Source organism: Nicotiana attenuata, chromosome 9 (genome assembly GCF_001879085.1).
Source record: "Nicotiana attenuata strain UT chromosome 9, NIATTr2, whole genome shotgun sequence".
Taxonomy (NCBI): Eukaryota; Viridiplantae; Streptophyta; class Magnoliopsida; order Solanales; family Solanaceae; genus Nicotiana; species Nicotiana attenuata.
In genome coordinates this window covers 17,231,431-17,248,951 of record NC_031997.1, presented here as the reverse complement: position 1 = coordinate 17,248,951, position 17,521 = coordinate 17,231,431, and positions in this window count along the sequence as shown.

Below are 17,521 nucleotides of genomic sequence, written 5' to 3'. Positions count from 1 at the left end.
CTTTTGGTGATAATTGATTATTGATTTCAATGTTGAGGTTGGTATTGTGGAACCAAATGTTGAAGTAACACTTGTTCTTGTTATTTCTATCTCATGTTGTCTTTTGTTCATTGTTTTATGGTAAGGGAGAGTGTTGATGCACGAAGGGTGATGCCGTGCCATGTTATGAGAGAGTAAAAGCACGGAGGGTGATGCCGTGCCATATGGTGAGTGTTAATGCACGAAGGGTGATGCCGTGTCGTTTCTCTTGATTATATGGTGAGGTTCAGAGTAAAAGAACGAAGGGTGATGCCGTGCAATTTTCTTTACTGTGTTTACTTGTTCTTATTGGTTCAAGGTATATTGGTTGGTCAAGTTCTTATTACTGCTGTGATTCTCTATCTTGTGATCCCTTCAGCATGTCCCCCTCCCGATATTACTTTTCTAGCTTTTACTTGCCATTATTTTGTACATATGCTATTAAATTGCACAGGTTTATTATGTGGGTGTCTTGTCGTAGCTTCGTCACTACTTCGTCGAGGTTAGGCTCGACACTTACCAGTACATGGGGTCGGTTGTACTGATACTACACACTGCACTTCTGTGCAGATTTTGGTACTAGCCCGAGCTAATGGTGAGGTTAGCCGCTGGATTGATTGACCGGAGACCCAAGGTAGATCTGCTGGCGCCCGCAGACCCTGGAGTCTCTCTCAAGTCTTAGTGTTTTACTGTTTCTTTTCCTTTAGAACAGTGTATTTCCTTTTAGACTCTATTTGTAGTGAATCATAGTAGCTCGTGAGTTGTGACTCCAGATCCTAATTGTATCAAATGTATTGGGTTTTTATAATATTCCGCAAACTCTGTTTTAGCTCTTGTTTAGCTTAATTATTCTCGTTATTAAAAAATTACTGAAGTTGATTTGAGTTTTATATATGTTGGTTTGGGTCCTAGGTGACTCAGCCATCTCGACGCTTATTGATAATAGTTGGAATTTTAACTTATGAACAGTTGATCATCTTTGAGTATTGATGCTTAATTTTTTATTATAGATGTTATTTTGATGTTTTAAGCTTATGAGCGACTTCATGTGAGGTTTAAATACTTGTATGGATGTTAGGGATGGGGGGGCTTGGGTGAGGTTCGAATTGGTTTCGGGCTAATTTTGCTAAGTGCAGTCATTGCAAATGTGACAAGCTACTCGCAAATGCGAGGTTTGCATTTCTGACCTTGACCTTGCATTTGCGAAGTATATGGTAGGGAAGGCAAGCTTCGCAATTCGCATTTGCGATGCTCGCAATTATGAAGCGAGCGTCTCATTTGCGACTCTTGTGGCTAAAATGCCCCCTTTACGATTGCGACCACTGGTTCCCATTTGCGAGTTTCGTAATTGCGAACAAGAGTTTGCAATTGCTACATCTACATCTGGGGTATAAATAAGGGATTTCGAGATTCTCATTCTATTCCATTTATGAGACCTAAGCTTCATATGAAGTAATTTCTGGATAGAATTTTCTTCCCAAATTCAAGGGTTAGTACTTTAACTTGATTTTTAATAATTTCCATTACTATTCCTAGATTTTTATCCCCAAATCTAAAATTTCAAAGACTAGAAACACGGATTTTGGGTAGAAACTTAGGATTTTTGCATTTTAAAGATTAGGACCTCGATTTGAGGTCGGATCTCGAAGTAAATCACGTATTTGGACTCAGGGATGAATCGATAATTGAGATTTGATCTTGATTTCCAATTTCAACCAAGTGGACCAAGTTGACTTTTCCAAATATAAAGAAATAATTGAGTCTTTTTTATGCTAGGGTAGTTTTTAAAGCTTGTTTTGACTTATTTGAGTATTGATTGATTAGATTTGAGTGGTTTGGAGGCTTGTTCTAATGGGAAGGCGGTGTTGGAAGGTTGACTTGTTCCGAAAAGAGGTAAATATCTTGGTTAACCTTCATTTGAGGGAATTAGATGTAGTGGGGTCTATTTTCTATGTATTTTATGTGTTGGGGTGGCGTATATGCAAGGTAATGAGTGTATATGTAGTTGCCATGGGTTAAGCATGCATGTAGAATTAGCCTTAATTATGCCATGTTGCTTCATGTATTATTTCTTCTACGCTCTAAATAGTTCGTGAAAATTCTTGATTTTTCTCATTCATGATATGATTATGTTTGAGGTTTTTGAGTTGTTGGACATTATGGTTCTTGAAATGTCGGCTTGACCACTGGTGTGAAAGCAATGATTATCTCTCTTGTGGTGTGTTATATTTAAGCATTCTTATTGATGTTGTCGGTTCTTGTCACCTTACTTGGTAATAATTTACGTATGCTCGGTGAGGATGGAGTTATATGCACGATGGGTGTCTCCGTAACGTAAAGATGAGTGATATCCCCGGCGGGTTCTTCCATGTTATGAGGATGGGTGATACGCATGATGGGTGCTTCTGTGCTGTGAGGTTGAGAGATATTTCACCGCGGGTGCTTCTGTGCTGTGAGGTTGAGAGATATTGTACGAGGGTGCTTTCATGCTCCTTGCTTTTACTATGCGGATTGAGAACATGGATACGTTGTTTCAAGATTGTCTTGTCATTCTCTTGGACTTTAGTTGTTGTGAAAGATCTAGTTGTGTTATTTGAGAAAGTATGGTCGTTATTCCCATTAGTGTTTCCTTCTCTATTCCTCGCAGTCTTCTACTTAATATTTTACTTGCTATTTCACTTGTTATATCTCTTTCTTACTTTCTTACTTGCTATTTCACTTGCTATCTTACTTGCTATTTCACTTGTTATCTTACTCGCTATTTCACTTGTTACCTTACTTGTCATAATTCTTGTTATTTCTCTAGCTATTTGACTGCACAAGTTTATAAAGTAAGTATTTTGTCTTAGCCCCGTCACTACCTCTTTAGGGTTAGGCTCGTGTCACGACCCAAAATCCCACCTTAGGAATCCTGATGGCACCTAGTCTCTAAGACTAGGTAAGCCTAACACATGAGGAGATCTAATAGAGATAACAACCTTAACTATATAAAACTTAAACTGATAAATGGATAACGTAACTAAAACTGAACAAATATTATACAATTCCTAGAACTTGTAGTACAGATTCATAAGCTCTACCGACGTATACTAGAATTTCTAAATACAATATTATTCTGAAATGAAGATAAACAACAGTAAAGATAATATGCTAAGATGATACCGAGGCCTGCGAACGTCAAGCAGGTATACCTTGAAGTCTCCAGCCGCGCAGACATAACTTTCAAGAACCAACACGATCAGTAGTACCTGGATCTGCACAAAAATATGCAGAAGCGTAGCATGAGTACACCACAGCGGTACCCAGTAAGTATCATGACTAACCTCAGTGGAGTAGTGACGAGGTAAGTCGAGACACTGACTAGACATAAAACATGTGCAAGATATTAACATAAAGCTAGCAATGGAAAGGACGTTAATGTAAGGCGGATTATTAATATAAAACCAACAAAGGAATAATATAAACACAATTGGCAACAAGAAGTAAATGGATAATAAAGCAGCAACATAACAGAACACAAATAAAATATGAATGAACTCAAATTAGGAAAACATATGAAAATTCAAGTAATCAAAATTGTTCCCAACGCATGACTTACCACAAGAATTACCCTAGAGACCACACTTCGTAACCGCAAATCATAAGCATCAATTCCGAAACTTACATGTATGGCACCTCGTGCCCACATTATCAATCACCTTCGCATGACAAACTCCAAGTGCTCCCATGTAATTGTATCTGTGTCAAATACCAAATAAAATATTCGAGAGGTTTATTTAAATACAATAAGGCTTAAGAACATTCTTGAATAAATTAAGGCGTTAAATGCGATAATGAGTTTATTTTAGAAAATAAATAATGTAAAAAAAGTACAATTTATACAAAATAGAGTATTTAATGAGTTTAGTTTAGAAATCAATAAGGTAAAGTTAAATAACTTTTTTAAATTAAGAAAAACATCAGATAAGTTAACAAATTAAATATAGAATTTGTTAAAGTAAGACGTGATAATAATTTCACGTAAAGTAAAACATCAATACGGTAATGAGTTTAATTTGAGAACCCAGTTAAAGTAAAATGTGATAATCATTTAAAAATAGCAAAGCGCCGAGTGAGATAACGAGTTCTATCTTAGGAGTCACATAAAATAAAGCATGTTAATAATTCTTTAATTTACAATCATTATGTTACCAACAACAATAGAGTATGAGATAATGACTCCGTGCAAGTAAATTCATCTTAAAACTCAATTCACCAAGTAACACGGAAGCACAGGTTGGCACATTAAAGCAACACAGCAAATTATGTAGAATGCATGACTCACATAAGAAGTCAGAATCGTTCCCACACTAAAATAACAACAAATAAACAAATACAATCAAAATACAAGTGAGATGATTTAAGGAAAAACACTAACCGTTCAAATCAACAAGCCTTTCAAATATAGAATGTACAACAAAATCATACTGAGGTACCATGCCTCATATCGACATTTCACAATTCAAAATCACAACCTTTCCTTTTATCGCCACGTGAGTCTTACATTTAGATATTTTTGAAAATATTTTTCCTGAAGTAGCTACACGCATTTTATCCCCCTTATGTCGCTGTGTGGTTTCATGTAATTCCCTTACTAGCAACACGCACATAAATCTCACCTCATGTCGCCCCATGCACATTAACCCCTATCCTTATACAACTGCATGCACATCAATTTCAAAACAAAAATAATCAACTCGCACCAGATTTGCCCATATTCCACAATATTACTAAATCAACAATAACAAGGTTACCACAATACATAGCCCATGGCTCAACCACAATGTGTACAAGAATCTTAATAATAACAAAATAAATGAGAAACGACTAAATGAGGTAAGATATTCCAACAATCAACAATTTCAACCACAACCGTGTAATAGCTCTCAACATTACAACTTCAATAACTCAACAAGGAAGGTATTTCCATGAAATATCCACTTCAAATCAAATGCATAACTTAGGCCCGACAAGGAAAGAGATAACACGAACTAGCAACTACAAATAAATGCATGAGAATAACTCAATAATGAGTGAAATAACATGTTTTAACAACTCCCCCTAAATGCATATAAGAGTAACCTCGACAAATGAAAAATAGAACATGTAATAGCAACTTTAGCTAAGGCATGTAAGAATAAACTTGTCAACAAAAGATAGAAAAATTAAAAGCAACTTCAATCAAATGCCTATAAGTGTCCTAAGCGTCTAAACCGGTCAATTGTTCACATATAAGCCACTGTACACACTCGTCACCTTGAATACACGTCTTTCAAATAATTCAAATAGTATTAAACCAAAATCCTAAGGGATAGTTGCCCCACACAATGTTAGGCCTCAAAGAAGCTAAATCAGTACTCTAAGAATCCCTTCCCATGTGAAACTCCGAACGGCTCGGATCTAGCTAAAATAACTTAATATCATAAATAAAAGCCATAGGAAATAGTTTTTGATAATAAAGATTCAATCTTTAATTAAAACCAAAAAGTCATTCCCGGTCCCGCACCTCGGAACCTGACAAAACTCACAAACTCCGAACACCCATTCGGATACGAGTCCAACCATACCAAAATCATCCAATTACTACCTCAAATTGTCCTTCAAACCATCAATTAATGTTTTAGAAAGTTTTTACTAAAATCCCCAATTTCTCCAATCCAAATTATTAATCAAATGTTAAAATCGAGGTTGGAATCATGAAATAATAATAAATCTGAGTAAAAATACTTACCTCAATCCAAGTATTAAAATTCCCTCCAAAATCGTCCAAAACTGAGCTCCAAAACCTTGTGAGAAAAAGTACCAAGAAAAAAAATGCAGCAGTAGTCCCATCTCGATTCGCATCCTATATGATCCTGAAACTTACGTTTGATATGCCCAACATGATCCTTGCGAGATTACACCCTATATAGCATGTTGAATCACTCAATTTGACCGTAAAATAAGGGAGATTAAGATTTAAAAGATATCTGAAAATTTCAATGACATTTTCGTAATTATTTACACCAGGAAAAAAATCAGCAGTAAGAAAATCTTCGTCTTAACACACAAAACTCATTCAGAACCTCCCATATACAATCCATATGTGCATTACAATTATAAAACACGCAACGAACCTGGCCGTGCATTCAAAACACCGAAAAGAGTTTATCTTGACCCGATATTGACCATGGTCAAACTTTAAATCTTTAACATAACTAGTTTATCAACCAATGATGTGAAACACACCCGAGACCCTCGGGACCCCATCCAATTATACCAACAAGTAAGAATACATCATCCAAACTTATCCAAAACCTCAAAACACCCACGGGAACATCACAAAAAAGTCTCAAGGCTCAAACCGAATAGAATTTCTCTTAAGTTGTTAAATATTCATTTTTTCAAAAGAGTGTCCGAATCACACTTAAACATTTCGGATTACTTTTAAACTTTGCAGACAATTTGAATTCAACTATATAGTCCATTCCAAATTCTCGGAACACCAATTAGAGTCCAATAACATCAAAGTCAACTCTTGGTCAAATTTATGAACTCTTAAGTTCAGTTCTCCAAAAATATCATACGAACCTATCGGAACAATCAAAATCCAATTTCGAGTCCGTTTACCTAAAAGTCAAACCTTGATCAACCCTTCAAACTAAAGGTTTCTAAAACGAGAATTATTCTTCCAAATCAATCCTGAACCGCTCGAAAACCGAAACCAACTATACACGCAAGTCATAATACATAATATGAAGCTACTCAAAGCCTCAAACCATTAAATGGAACGCTAATGCTCAAATCGACCGGTCAGGTCGTTATAGCTCGACATGTACTGAGTACATAGGGTCGATTGTACCGATACTATTGTCATGACCCAAAATCTCATCCGTAGGGTGTCGTGACGGCACCTAGTCTCTGAGACTAGGTAAGCCTAGCAAACATGCGGAAACATCCAAGTAATAACTTAAATCTCAAACATCAACAGCTATATAAGTGTCTGCCACTCAACATATACAAATCCCTAAACCCGGTAAAATATAAGTCACAAGATCTTGATACAGTGCATAACAATCCTATATATCACTGTCTATAAATAAATAAAGAAATAAGAAAAGAACAGGATAGAAAGGACTCCGAGGCCTACGGACGTGGGCAGGTGTACCTTGAAATCTCCAAGCAGCAGCAATACACTCTAATATCGAGGTTGATAAGATTTACCTGGGTGTGCACAAAAGTATGTACAGAAGCGTAGTATGAGTACACCACAATGGTATCTAATAAGTACCAAGCCTAACCTCGGTAGAGTAGTGACGAGGTCAAGTCAGGGCCCGGGCCCGGGCCCTACTGGGAAATATAAGAAACAAGGTGGAAGATATAATGATATAATAAAATGACAAGGAAGTGTAACAATAGATATTTACGGAAGGTAACAACACGGAATCAAGAAGAAAAATACAACACGTAAGGAAGCAAGAATCTTACAAATTAAGGAACAACAACAACAACAACAAACAATACAGCAAATAGAGAAAATCATCAGGGGCACTCCCGAGGTACCGCCTCGTAATCCCAAAAGTAAATATCTCACAATCTTTCCTTATAATAACAACCGCACGACAGAAACCTCGTGCCATGATAACAATCCGCAAGGAAGAAACCTCGTGCCACAATAACAATCCGCACAGCAGAAACCTTGTGCCACAATAATAATTCGCAAGGCAGAAACCTTGTGCCACAACAACAACCTGTATGGCAGAAACCTCGTGCACAATCAAACAATCACCTCAACAATAATCATGAAAACCGAAACATAACAAATGAAACAAGGATATTTCAAGGAAGGAATCCCATAGTTAGATAACGAATATGGAATCAAAGAAAGCAGGTAATTCAGTTAATCATGTTGTACAAGTTGCAAATAAGAGATAAGACACGTAGGCATATGAGATTAGGCTAAACATGATGACTACACATGCTAAAGTAACTCAATTAAGGAAATAAAAGGACACTACTTAACAAAAAATGGATTTTCAACATTTAGCCCGATTACGCACTCGTCACCTCACATACACGGCCTTCACATATTGCAAATTACCATACTAGCACCAAATCCTAAAGGGAATTACCCCACACAAGGTTAGACAAGTCACTTACCTCAGACCTCGCTCAATCAATCAATAAGAAGGCATTTTCCTCGACTTCCGACTCCGAACGGCTCAAATCTAGCCAAAACTATTACATATTATAAATATAACTATAGGAAACTAATCTAAATAATGAAATTATAATTTTAGCAGGAATTAGCAAATCACCCCAAAAGGTCAACCCGGACCCGCATCTCAGAACCCGACCAAAATTATAAAAAGCGAACACCCATTCGATATCGATTCCGACCGTACAAGAATTATCCAAATCTGACCTCATTTAGCCTTTCAAAACCCAAATATTTGGTTAAAGAACTTTTACACTTTTTCCCTAAATTTTTCAACCCCAATCCTTAATTACATGAAGAAATCAACGATAGATTAGTGAAAATTAATCAAAAATGAGTTAGAAACTCTTACCCTAAAAATCCCTCTGAAAAACTCACAAATATTGCCTAAATCCAAGCTCTCAAGTCCAAATGGTGAAAAATGACATAAACCCTCAATTTTGGAATTTTAATCTGCTGCCCAGTTAATTACAGTACGCGATCGCGGAAATTCCCATGCGACCGTGTAGAACAAAATTTACCATAAGCTCAAAAGCTTATACGCGGATGCGTAACACCTGTAGCGAACGCGGAGAGGACTTCACCCAAAGCCATGCGATCGCGTGCTCCACTACGCGACCGCATAGAGCAAAGCGCCCACTGCCCACGTCCTCCATTCTTCATTGCGAACGCGGCAAAGGTCACGCGTTCGCAATTCACTGTCCTATGCAAGCTTCGTGATTACGTATGCATTCATGCGATCGCATAGAACAAAACTATGACTTCTGAATCTTAGAGCTTCGCTATCGCATCCGCTTTTCCGCAATCGTATAAAAGGAAACCAGAACTGGAAGAACCTGAATTTCAACAACTCCAAATATGTTCCAAATGCGCCGAACATGGTCCGAATCACACTCGAGGCCTCCGGGACCTCAACCAATTATACCAACAAGTCCTAAAACATCATACGAACTTAGTCGAGCCTTCAAATCACATCAAAAAACACTAAAACCATGAATTGCGCGTCGATTCAAACCTAAAGAACTTTTGAACTTCTAACTTCTACTTTCGATGCCGAAACATATCAAATGGCGTCCAATTGGCCTCAAATTTTGCACACAAGTCACATTTGACATTACGGGCCTACTCCAACTTCAGGAATCAGAATCCGAACCCGATATCAAAAAGTCCACTCCCTAGCAAACTTTCCAAAAATCTTCTAACTTTCCTACGGACCTCCAAATCAACATCCGGATGCACTCCTAAGGTCAAAATCATCATACGGAGCTATTGGAATCGACAAAATTCTATTACGGAGTCGTCTTCAGAAAAGTCAACCTACAGTCAACTCTTACAACTTAAACATTAAACTTTGGGACTATGTGTCCCATTTCACTCCGAAACTCAGCCGAACCCAACAACAAGCACCCCGGCAAGTCAAGTAACCACAAAATTAAATAGAGGGAGCAGTAAGTAGGGGATTAAGGCTCATACTCTCAAAACGACCGGCCGGGTCGTTACATCCTCCCCCTATTAAAACAAACATTCGTCCTCGAACGAGTATAGAGACATACCTGAAGTGGTGAAAAGATAAGGATAACGGCTACGCATATTATGTTGTGTCTCCCAAGTCACTTCCTCGACTGGCTGACCCGTCCACTGGACCTTCACTGAAGCGTTATTCTTCGACTTCAACTTCGAACCTGCCTGTCAAAAATAGCCACCGGCTCCTCAACATAAGACAAATCCTTATCCAACTGGACTGAGCTAAAATCTAACACATGCGACAGATAGCCGTGATACTTTCGGAGCATTGAAACATGGAATACTGGATGAACTCCCGATAGACTAGGAGGCAAGGCAAGCTCACGAGAAACCTCCCAAACTCGCCACAACACCTCGAATGAGCCAATAAACTTGGGGCTCAGCTTTCCCTTCTTCCCGAGCCTCATAACACCCTTCATGGGCAAAACCCAGAGCGAGACCCGCTCCCTAACCATGAATGTAACGTCTGAACCTTCCGATCCGCATAACTCACTTGTCTGGATTGGGCTACACGAAGTCGATCCTGAATCAATTTAACCTTTTCCAAAGCATCCAGAACCCAGTCTGTACCCAATAGCCTAGCCTCGTCCGGCTCGAACCAACCCACTGGAGACCGACACCGTCTACCTTACAAAGCCTCATACGGGGCCATCTGAATGCCCGATTGGTAGTTGTTGTTGTAGGAAAACTCCGCGAGTGGAAAGAACTGATCCCATGAACCTCCAAACTCCATCACACATGCACGGAGCATATCCTCCAATTTCTGAATAGTGCGCTCAGACTGTCCGGCCGTCTAAGCGTGGAATGTTATGCTCAACTCAACCCGAGTACCTAACTCATGCTGTACGGCTCTCCAGAACCGCGATGTAAACTGCATACCTCGGAGAGATGATGGATACCGGCACGCCATGAAGCTTTACAATATCACGAATATAAACTCAAGCCAGCTACTAGGAAGAATAAGTAGTCGCCACTGGAATAAAATGAGCTGACTTGGTCAACTATCCACAATCACCCAAACTGCATGGAACTTCCTCCGAGTCAGTGGGAGCCCAACAATAAAATCCATAGTAATCCGCTCCTATGTCCACTCCGGAATCTCTAGCTTCTAAAGCAATTCACATGGCCGCTGATGCTCATACTTCACCTGTTGACAATTTAGGCACCGAGCTACATACTCTACTATGTCCTTCGTCAATCTCCTCCACCTATAATGCTGCCTCAGGTCCTGATACATCTTTGCGACACCTGGATGAATGGAGTACTGCGGACTTTGAGCCTCTTGGAGAATCAACTCACGCAAACCATCTACATTAGGCACACATAGCCTGCCTTGCATCCGCAATACACCTTCATCTCCAATAGTGACCTCCTTGGCATCACTTTGTTGAACCGTGTCCTTAACGACAAGTAGATGGGGGTCATCATACTAACGCTCTCTGATACAATCATAAAAAGAAGACTGAGAAACCACACATGCAAAAACCCGACAAGGCTCAGAAATATCCAATCTAACAAACTGGTTGGACAAGGCCTGAACATCCAATGCCAATGGGCTCTCTGCTGCTGGTAGATATGCTAGACTGCCCAAACTCTTCGCCCTACGACTCAAAGTATCGGCCACCACATTGGCCTTCCCAGGATGATATGGAATGGTGATATCATAAGTCCTTAAGAAACTCTAACCACCTGCGCGGACATAAGTTAAGATCCTTCTGCTTGGACAGATGCTGCTGACTCCGGTGATCGGTGTAGATCTCACAACGGACACCGTACAAATAGTTCCGCCAAATCTTCAAGGCATGAACAATAGCTGTTGACTCAAGGTCGTCGATAGGGTAGTTCTTCTCATGCACCTTCAGTTGTCTAGACGCGTAGGCAATCACCCTACTGTCCTGCATCAATATTGCGCCGAGGCCAATGCGCGACGCATCACAATACACAGCATAGGACCCCGAACAAGTAGGCAATACCAACACTAGGGCTGTAGTCCCAGCAGCCTTGAGATTTTGAAAGCTCTCCTCACACTCCTCTGTCTACCTGAACGGAGCATCCTTCTGGGTCAATCTGGACATAGGTGATGCAATAGATGAGAAACCCTCTATAAATCGACGGTAATGCCCTGCCAAAGCAAAAAAAACTCCGGATCTCTGTAGCTGAGGATGGTCTAGGCCAACTCTACACTGCTTCAATTTTCTTTGAATCTACCTTGATCCCCTTACTTGATACTACATGATCCAAAAATGCGACTGAATCTATCCATAATTCACACTTTGAAAATTTTGCATATAACTTCTTTTCTCTCAAGGTCTGAAGCACAATCCTTAGGTGCTGCTCATGATCCTCCCGACTCTGGGAGTAAACCAGAATGTCATCAATAAACACAATGAAAAATGAGTCAAGATAGGGCCGGAATAAACTACGCATCAAGTGCATGAATGTTGCTGGGGTGTTGGTCAGCCCAAAAGACATCACAAGGAACTCGTAATGACCATACCGAGTCCTGAAGTCAGTCTTCAGGATATCTGGCTCCCGAATCATCATCTGATGATAGCTTGAACGAAAGTCAAGCTTGGAGAACACTCTGGCACCCTGTAGCTGATCAAATAGGTCATCAATACGTGGCAATGAATACCTGTTTAGTGTAACATTGTTCAATTGGCGATAATAAATTCACATGCGCATAGAACCATCCTTCTTCTTTACAAACAAGACTAGGACACCCCAAGGCGACATACTAGGCCGAATGAAGCCCTTATCAAGCAACTCCTGCAACTGCTCCTTTAACTCCTTCAACTATGGTGGGGCCATAAGATATGGAGGAACAAAGATAGGATGAGTGCCCGATAACAAATCAATACTAAAGTTGATATCCCTGTCTGGCGGTATGCCTAGAAAATTCGTCAGAAATAAATCTGGATAATCCCTCACTACCGAAACTAACTCGACGGTAGGAGTATCAACACTTACATCTCTCACATATGCTAGATACACATCATACCCCTTCTCAACCATCCGTTGAGCCTTTAGGAATGAAATAACCCTGCTAAGAGTATAATCTAAGGTACCTCTCCACTCTAACCGTGGTAATCCTAGCATAGCCAGCGTCACGGTCTTGGCGTGACAATCAAGAATAGCATGATAGGCCGACAACCAGTCCTTGGCCAAAATATCAAAGTCTACCATACTGTGCAACAATAGATCGGCCCTGGTCTCAAAACCACAAAGAACAACCAAACACAACTGATACACACGGTCAACAACAATAGAATCTCCCACGGGTGTAGACACATAGACAGGAGAACTCAAAGAATCACGGGATACACCCAAATACGGAGAAAAATAAGATGACACATATGAATAAGTGGAGCCTGGATCAAATAAGACCGATGCATCTCTATGACAGACCAGAACAATACGTGTGATGATAGAGTCAGATGCAACTACCTCCATTTGAGCAGGAAAAGCATAATATCTGGCCTGGCCTCGCCCTCTAGGGCGAACTCTACCTGCCCGACATCCGACTCGAGCTGGCTGTGTAGGTGGAGTGGTAGCTGGTGTTGTAACCATAGCTTGAGGACCCGGTGGAGCACGCGAAGCCTGTGCAGTCTGTGGAGGTGCACCCCTCCTTAATCTGGGGTAATCCCTCACCATATGACGAGTGTCACAACACTCAAAACAAGCTCTCGGATGATGTGGCTGGCTCGGGCCTGATCGGCTGGACTGACTGCTGAAATCACCCCGTGCATAAGGTGCACTAGATAATGGCGGTGCATAATATGGAGCCTGGGGCCTAGGAGTAGCCGGAATACTGTCGGCAGCTGGAAGTGCTGAATGGATAGGGCGACTCAAGTAGTCCCTACCCTGCCGAGCTGCAGTTGGGGCACGAGTACCACTATGAGTGCCAGACTCTTGAGACCTCTTGGCCTCTCTCTCCCGAGTCAACATACCCTCCAATCTCCTAACAATCCCCATTACCTGCTGGTATGCGATGTCCATCTCCAACCCTCAGGCCATGCTAAATTTGATATTGGGGTTGAGCCCCTCGATAAATCGATAGACCCGCTCTTTAACAGTAGCAACTAAAGCTGGTGCATGTCTAGCCAAATCACTGGACAAAACCACATACTCCGACACGGTCATAGAACCCTAGCGCAACTGCTCAAACGATGCGCGCCATGCATCTCTGAGACTCTGGGGAATATACTCACTGAAGAATATATCTGAGAACTGAGTCCAAGTGAAGCTGCCTCAACCGGACTACCCAACTCATATGCTCGCCACCACTGAGAAGCTGCTCCTCTAAGATTGAACGTAGTAAAAACAACCACTAGACTCCGCAATACCCATAGTACGTAGGATATGGTGGCACTCCTCAAGAAAACCTTGGGCATCCTCCGAAGCCAAGCCACTGAAAGTAGGAGGGTGGTACTTCTTGTACCTCTCGAGCCTGAGCTACTCCTCCTCAGAAGCTGTTGCCCTAACCTCGGGCTGAACTCGGGCTACCAGCTGCACTGGTATGGCCTCTGGAACCTGGTCGACCTGGACCCGCTGCTCTGGGGTACAGGCGGTGGGAGTCTATGCTCTTCCCCCGGCCTGAGATATGGCAGGAGAAAGTGGTATCAACTCTGCCTGAGCCAAGGTACTAAACATGCTCAGAAACTAGGCGAGGGTTTCCCGAAGAGCTGGTGCAGTAACAAGCATCTCAGGTGCATGCGCTCCAACTGGAGCTACTGATGGTTCCTCTGTAGCAACGTGCGTGGGTGCTCTAGCTGCACCACGTTGACATCCTCAGCCTCTACCCCGGCCCTAGAATCTCGTGGCTATAGCAGGGGGTCTGGTAATCTGATCCGTCTGTACGTGTCCTCACCATCTGTGAGAGACAGAAGTTTAGAATCCTAAAGTCAACAATTTCGCACGACAAGAAATTAAAAAAGTGAAGCTTTTCCTAATAGATCCATAGCCTCCCGAAGATAAGTACAGACATCTCTGTACCAATCCGCAAGACTCTACTAAACCTGCTTGTGACTCATAACACCTAAAAACCTAGAGCTCAAATACCAACTTGTCACGACCCAAAATTTCCCTCTGTAGGGTGTCGTAATGGCATCTAGTCTCTGAGACAAGGTAAGCCTAGGAAACATGCAAAAACATCGAAGTAATAAATTAATTCTCAAACATCAATAGCTATATAAGTGAAATCTACCACTTAACATATACAAATCCCAAAACCCGGTGAAATATAAGTCACAAGCTCTAGATACGGTACGGGACGCTCCTATACATCATTGTCTATAAAGATATAAAGAAACAAGAAAATAAATGGATAGAAGGGGACTCTGAGGCCTGCAAATGCTGGCATGTGTACCTTGAAGTCTCCAAGCAATAGCACAAAACACTAATATTGAGGCTGATAGGATGTACCTAGGTCTGCACAAAAACATGTGAAAAAGCGTAGTATGAGTACACACACGGTACCCAGTAAGTGCCAAGCCTAACCTCGGTAGTATGTTGAAGAGGTCGAGTCAGGGCCCTACTGGGAAAAATAGAAATAAGGCAGAAGATATAATGGTATAATAAAATGACAGGGTAGTGTAACAATAGATATTTACGGAACGTAACAACACGGAATCAAGAAAAAAAATACAATACGTAAGGAAGCAAGAATCTTACAAGTTAAGGAACAACAACAAACAATATGGTTAATAGAGGAAATCGGCAGGGGCACTCCCGAGGTACCGTCTCGTAGTCCCAAAAGTAAATATCTCACAATCTTTCCTTATAATACCAACCGCACGGCAGAAAATTCGTGCCACGATGACAATCAGCACGGCAGAAACCTCGTGCCACAATACAAATCCACACGGCAGAAACCTCATTCCATAATAACAATTCGCACGGCAGAGACCTCGTGCCACAATAACGACCCGCACGGCAGAAACCACGTGCCACAATAACAATCTGCACGGCAAAATTCTCGTTCCATAATAACAATACACACGGCATAAATCTCGTGCAACAATAACAATCCGCACGGAAGTAACCTCGTGCCACAATCAACAATCACCTCTACAATAATCACGGAAACCAAAACATAACAAATGAAACCATGATATTTCAAGCAAGGAATCCCACAGTTCAATAATGAATACGGAATCAAAGAAGCAGGTAATTCAACTAAGCATGTTGTACAAGTTGCAAATAAGAGATAAGACACGTATGCATATGAGATTAGGCTAAACATGATTACAACACATGCTAGAGTAACTATATTAAGGAAATAAAAGGAAACTACATAACAAAAACTGGATTTTCAACATTTAGCCCGAGTACGCACTCTTCACCTTGCATACACGGCCTTCACATATTGCAAATTACCATAACAATACCAAATCTTAAGGAGAATTTCCCCCACACAAGGTTAGACAAATCACTTACCTCAAACCTCGCTCAATCAATCAATAAGAAGGCCTTTCCCTTGACTTTCCGACTCCGAACGACTCAAATCTAGCCAAAAATAGTTACATACTATAAATATAACTATAGGAAACTAATCCAAATAATGAAATTATGATTTTAGCAAGCATTGGAAAAATCATCCCAAAAGGTCAACCTAGGCCTGCGTCTCGGAACCCGGCCAAAATTACAAAAACCGAACACCCATTCGATATCGATTCCAACCATACAGGAATTATCAAAATTCGACCTCATTTAGCCTTTCAAAACCCAAAATATTGGTCTAAGAAATTTTACACTTTTTCCTCAAATTTTTGAACCCAAATCCTTAAGTAGATGAAGAAATCAAAAATAGATTAGTGGAAATTAATCAAAAACAATTTAGGAACTCTTACCCCAACAATCCCTCTGTAAAATCTCCCAAAATATCGCCTAAATCCGAGATCTCAAGTCCAAATAATGAAAAATGACATAAACCCTCGATTTTGGAATTTTGATCTGCTGCCCAGTTAATTACACTACGCGATCGCGGAAATTCCCATGCGATTGCATAGAAAGAAATTTACCGTCAGCTCAAAAGCTTATACGCGAAGGCGTTAACACCTGTAGCAAACACGGAGAGGACTTCACCCAAAGCCACGTGATCGCGTGCACCACTATGCGATCGCATAGAGCAAAGCGCCCACTGCCCAGGTCCTCCCTTCTTCACTGCGAACGCGGCAAAGGCCACGCGTTCGTGATTCGCCAACCCATGCAAGCTTCGCGATCGCGTATACATTCATGTGATAGCATAGAACAAAACCATGACTACTAAATCTCAAAGCTTCATGATCGCGTCCCCTCTTCCACGATCGCATAAGAGGAAACTAGAACTGGAAGAACCAGAATTTCTGCAACTCCAAAATGTTCTGAATGCGCCGAACATGGTCCAAATCACACCCGAGGCCTCCGGGACCTCAACCAATTATACCAACAAGTTCTAAAACATCATAAAACTTAGTCTAGACTTCAAATCACATCAAACAATGCTAAAACTATGAATTGTGCACTGGCTCAAGCCTAAAGAACTTATGAACTTCTAACTTCTACATTCGATGCCAAAACCTATCAAATCACGTCTGATTGACCTTAAATTATGCACACAAGTCACATTTGACATTACGGGCCTACTCCAACTTCCGGGATCAGAATTCAACCCCGATATCAAAAAGTCCACTCCCGGTCAAACTTTCCAAACATCTTCCAACTTTTCAACTTTTGCCAATTAACGCTGAAATGACCTACGGA